A 6,002-nucleotide genomic window follows, 5' to 3' on the forward strand; every position below is an offset into this window, starting at 1 on the left:
TTGCACCTTTCACATATGAATTTCTCAAACTTTTCGATACGAGAGGGGGAACCCCCTCCGTCGTGCTCGCCCCCTCGGATGTTCTAACAGTTTTAGTTAATAAGAAAAAGAAATTAAAAACCCCTCTCAGATTGCACCATACTGCACAATTGCACCATCAATTTCTCAAAATTTTCAACGCAAGATAGGGGCAGCCCCCTCGACACTTCCCCCCCCCAGCCTCTTACGTGTTCTCCCCCGTACTTTCAAATTCAGCCCAGTCAGATATCCTAGTGAAAACCCTGTCATGATTCCCATCCGAGTTAAACAATACTATATGGTTGGATACTGATTATAGTGAGAGCTTTTATATCTGTATTTTACTGTCACTGAATTTCATTTGGTTGTTTTACCTTTTTAACCATCATGAGATAACCGATAATAATCTGCCAAGGTACATCAGGGTTTGAAATGTCTTTACTATTTCTGTATTTATGTAAATTTTACAAATATATGTATCGGTATTAACTTTTCTAAGGGGGCGGTCAGTCAAAATTTCTGAGTTAGAGAGGGGGTACTCAAATTTATCATGGTTAGCAGGGGGTTAAATTTCGTAGCGGGGGGGGGGGTTACTTGAAATTATGCGAGTTTGCGATGAAATTCTTCCAACAGCTCCTCCCCCCCCCCCACCAAGGCTGTAAATAATGACGGCTCCCTAATATACCCTGCCTATAACCTTCGGCCATGACTGGAGTAACGTACGCTTTGTATAACCTAGCGCGCAAAGCATCATGGAACCGATAAAAAAAACTATTCTTCTTGAGTCTCCGTCAAAAAACAACCCTGACCCACTCAAAAATTGGATGCCCCCCACTCGAAGATGATTAAAATTTTATGACCCCCTACTATTTCGGGACTTTATGTACTAACCTAATTAGATCCTACTTTGATACAGATCCCCAAACTGAGTAAAAGTAACTAAAGTCGTGTCAAGTATCATATTTTGTGTTTATATGGCTCAACGTATAAGGTATATGCTGAACCATGTCTCAAAGCTTTCACCTTACTTCCACCACAGCATGCCAAGAATCTGCCATGTCACTTTGCTTGTAAAAGCTGTTGTAAGGCAAGCCTGTATAGAATTGCCGTGAAAAGAAGTTACATGTAATAACACATGTACAGAACACACATGATGTTTATTGTATTCCTACCATCATTTTACTGACTTCAGAGAATCGAAACACCGGAGACTCACATATATTCCCAGAATGCTTTTGTACACTGAAACAGGGCTCTTTGACAGGAATGGAACATTTTGAAAATCAAGAGACCATCCTCTTTGCTGTTTGAAAAAAGAACGACCGCTTGCAGTTTTCAAATTTCACATGACCCTGGATTTTGCTTGCCCGCACCCGACCAAAAACTGAACGCTCCCTAACACAAGGATTGTCGACGTGCTTTCGTAACACCCTCGAAACTCAGAGATCTTCTGTGTCTACGGGAATAAATATACTGAGCATATGCTGGAGTTTTGCTGAAACAAAACGAACAGAGATGCACTCATTCTTCTTTAAAGTCGTCTTATTCAATGTACACAAAATATGACTGTTACAGCTACAGCATCCTAATATTTTTCTGTTAAAAGTTCATTTCAAGGTTCTAACATGTTTCTGTAGCAAATAAAACAAATTTAATACAAATCATTGCCCTTTGTACTATGTCCTGGTAAATAATAGGCAGAATTTGAGATTAGGTTTGACAGTAATTTGCGACATAAAACTGTGCGGTATGGGGTAAGTTTTGGTCCTATTTCATGAAAACTATAGAAGATATTGCATATTGCAATATAGCATTTTAAAGAATAGTAAATTTCCTTTCTAATGATACCCCACAAATTAGGCCATGTTATAGAGTAAGCTCAGTAGATGACTTACAAGAAGACAAATTTGACAAAAATGCATGTGGGCCGCAAAATCGTGATTTTCAGGTACACTTCAAAACATGACAGTAACAGCTATCGAGTCCCTATATTTTTTCTGTTAAAATCCCATTTCGTATTCTAGGGATCCCAAGGCTTCTGTAAATACAGGTTTGTTACCCTTGGGGGGGGGGGGAGGAAGCACATAGATGCCCCTCGGGCCAATGGCCTAATAGATTGTTAGTAATGGCTGCTGTATCAGAAATACAAGGAGGCATAGAAAATTTTCCAAATACGTCTTATCAAAATTATTTTATAGAAGAATATTTAAAAAGTATTTTATAAAAATAGACAGTCATCAACAGTTTATATTACTATAAGGAGAAAATGACAATAGGACTACATGGGCGTGTTTTAAATTCTTATTTTTATAGCTGTACATTAATAGTTCATTGCATACGAATAAAATGCTCATTCACGATGAACCAGTATAGCAAAACTGGCAAGTTTAGTGACTAGAGACAATACTGCATGGTAAATACCCAATTTTGACATTTATTTTCTTCTTCAGCACATTGCAATAAGTAAATAACATCCATAAATCCATTTGATTTGCTTCATTGGAAGGAAACCATATTTATCATATTTTCTTCCGGTTAAAAATACTGAATTACCAGAAAAAATCGATTTAAAGTCATCCAATTCTATGACGTCATATTTTTTTACTAAAAACTTATGCATTTTAGAAAGACCAGTATCTAAGCTTTCTAAAACTATAAGGTATATGGCATTTCAAGCCAGTTTACTTCATCAGGGAAGGAATGTTGTACCCCTACCCCAAGCTTTTGCGCACCCCATACCGATACACGCAATTCAAAATTGACTCCAGAGAAGTAGTGTATTGTTAAATATCCAATGTTAACACTTATTTTCTTGTTTAATATGTAGAAATAAATAATGTAAACACAAAAAGCTGTCAAAATTGTGCTTCATAAAAAGTAAATCACAATTGTTACATGGTATTTTGGGTAAAAAATTTCAAAATTGGCAAAAATTCATTTTAAAGTCGTCTTATTCAATGTACACAAATTTATTTTGCTAAAGTTGGTGTTTCTCATAAAGAGCAGTATCTGAGCTTTCCAAAATGTAAGGTTTGTGTTATTTCATGCTAGTTTACTCAATGTAGGGGAGGATATAGTAACCCCTACCCCTACCCATTTTTCCCCATTTTTCGCGGTACATGCAAATCAAAACCCAGCCCAGATAGGTAGTGCATCCCAAAATATCAAATGTTAACATCTTTTTTCTTGTTCAGCAGGTCCTAAAGAACAAAAAATACCCATGTACTAGAGATTTGGGGGGGGGGTTGCACGGTGGGCCCCTCCAGCCCACGGACTATGTGGGATTCCATCACTTTCCGCTCGAATGTCATTCCTTTTCGTCGGCAATATTTTCAATTATTGATTATTTTCGTTAAATTCAGGTTGCTCACAGTCCCTCTATAGCTGCAGCAAGTTCTTTGTACGAAAAAGGGCTTCGATGAACAACTATTTAAAGAATGCACTGGCCATCGTCCTGACAAAGGATTTCGCTTGTACAAGCGTATCAGCAATTTCCAGCAGAAAACCATATCTAACGCTTTACAGCCCCCACAACCTGTGACAAAGTTGATGTAAAAGTTGATGAGTACCATTCTCCGTGCTGCTCGTCAGATACCACTACGTTTAATAACCCGGTACACAAGTTCATCAGGCCATATTTTCATTCAAAATCAACACGGTGATAAGTTGTCATTGAAATGTAATTTCGCAAGTTCATTAAAAGTTGCCACGTGTACAATCTGCCAGATGTTTGATTTTCGTTCGTATGTAGATAAGTAAACCTTTACGCGTGCATTGATATGGAAAGTGGTAAACCTTACGTTTGTATTTATATGATAATGAAGTCTATTCATTAAACTGTAAGGTTTACTAATTTCCATATCAATGAACCGTAATGGTTTACTTATTTGCATAAGAACAATTGGTGTTGTGATAAGAAACATACGGTGAGAACAATGTGTCACATGACCATGAGTGGTATAAAAGATCGTACATCTAACAGTAACTTTCAAATTCAAATTTTGTCTAAATAGTCTGTAAGTTCGGAGCTTATATGAATAATCGTCTTCTCGATATCCGGTATTAGTTCAGGTGTCGGGGATCAAACGCATTTCTCGAAGGTTCCTTTATTGGCCAGGGTTTTTATTAGCTTTATCACTGAGCAAATGACTAACAGTGCACAAATTAAAAAGCAGAGGAAAGGACTAAAAGCACATAAAAAGTCAATGTCGACAACCACTGATGCGAGAACCAGGGATTGAAGACTGTCCCTTTTAATAATACAACCGTAGTCAGTAGTAAGGCGTACGGTAAAATCATAGACCGTTTTTAGGGTCTATGATAAAATCAACTTCATGACTTTGTTTATCTACAATGGAGAAAGCATCATTTCGCAAAATTCTAAAACTAGTAAAAATGACAAACAGTAATACAACTGCTTGCGAGCTTCGAGAACGAGCTTACAAAACAATGGCACAGATCTGTAATACAGAAAACTATTGAAATGGTATGCGGATGTTGAGTGTAAAATATATTCAAAAATATATTACGAAGTTTGTTCTCATAAATATATATTGCACCACCTTATATTGTCTCAGTTGTTGGATGATTGGAGCTAACATTGATAATCAAATTCACCGACATTCGTGTATTACTGCCTCATTATAACTTATTCACTTCCCCTAATTGTCTCAAACATGCCAGCTGGGCCCATTTCTAGGATAACAAGAGCAATTGCAAAATAACTGATTTTAGGCCTATTTGATGTACTGTGTTTTTGATGTATTACACAAAGTTCTGGGGTGTAAAACTTCGTGTTTGTCATAATTCGATATACCATACCATATCAATCGTGAAGGGAATACGTCACCGGTAAGCTTACGATAGTCCTCGGAAAGTTTTTCAGACATTAACATTTTCACAGTAAATTTTTGATCTGCCTCTTTTATAGACTCTAATTTAGGCTTTGGTAGCAATAAATTGTAATAGATAGATTCCATCCGTGGATACGGTAATATGTTGGGGAAACTATGCCACGCCGACCTAACCAAAATGTGCGGACCGGACGATGTGCATGTTCAGGGCTGAATTATGAGTGAAGGGAATGCATTGATTTGAGGGCGCACTTGCCTGTTCACAGTGCAAATTATACGTCTTGATGTTCAAGATAATATGATGTTCATAGGCCTACTATTTGAAAGTAGAAACTATAACGACTAGATGAGAATCATCGCAGACCACTGCTGGATGCCGACTTCAATTGTAAACATCACATATCTGACGAAGACCATTGTCACGTTCGTTCTTTAATATTAGCTATAGACTCTCTCAAGGCTCCTCACTGGCTGCACCAGCTGAGCCCGAACCATAGCGTGTAGCCAGCGTGTAGACCATGTAGACGTTCTCATGGGCATTGTGCATGCAATTTACGAGTCGATCTTGTTGGAATGTGCGCCCTCATACTACGGTTAGGTATTGTTTTCAACCTGCTCTTTGATTCATCGACGGGGAAATAACTGCTCGAATGGTTCTGCTATTTTAAATTAAACCAAAACAATTTTGAGATGATTGTCAGTTCAAATAGGACTTTGTTTGTCCAAACAAAATACCTATCTGAGGTAAAATGATTTGCCTGCAGACGGACAGAAATATGACACACACTGGTTTTCTCTCAAAAAATGTTACATCAATTTCTCCCTGCTCTCAATCCCCTTTGAAATGGCAGTACCCTGTAGTAGCATCCCGGGCAGGGTATTTATAATCCCGAGGGGTTCAAGGTAGGTCAGAGTTGTTTTTCATTGCCCACTCAAGCATAGACCCTCGAGGGTCTATGATTCAAGTTGCAAGGTTGTTTCTTTTCCATTTAGATCATGTTTTACAAACAATAGTTTTACAAAGCTTGGGTTGCCTATATTGATCTTTGAACTTAAATCTCTAGACTTAAAGAGCCAATACATCCGGAACTTTATGGGTGTGAAGTCACCAAAGAAGACAAAAAAACGGAA

The sequence above is a fragment of the Ptychodera flava genome, chromosome 11, assembly GCF_041260155.1.
Source record: "Ptychodera flava strain L36383 chromosome 11, AS_Pfla_20210202, whole genome shotgun sequence".
Classification (NCBI taxonomy): Eukaryota; Metazoa; Hemichordata; class Enteropneusta; family Ptychoderidae; genus Ptychodera; species Ptychodera flava.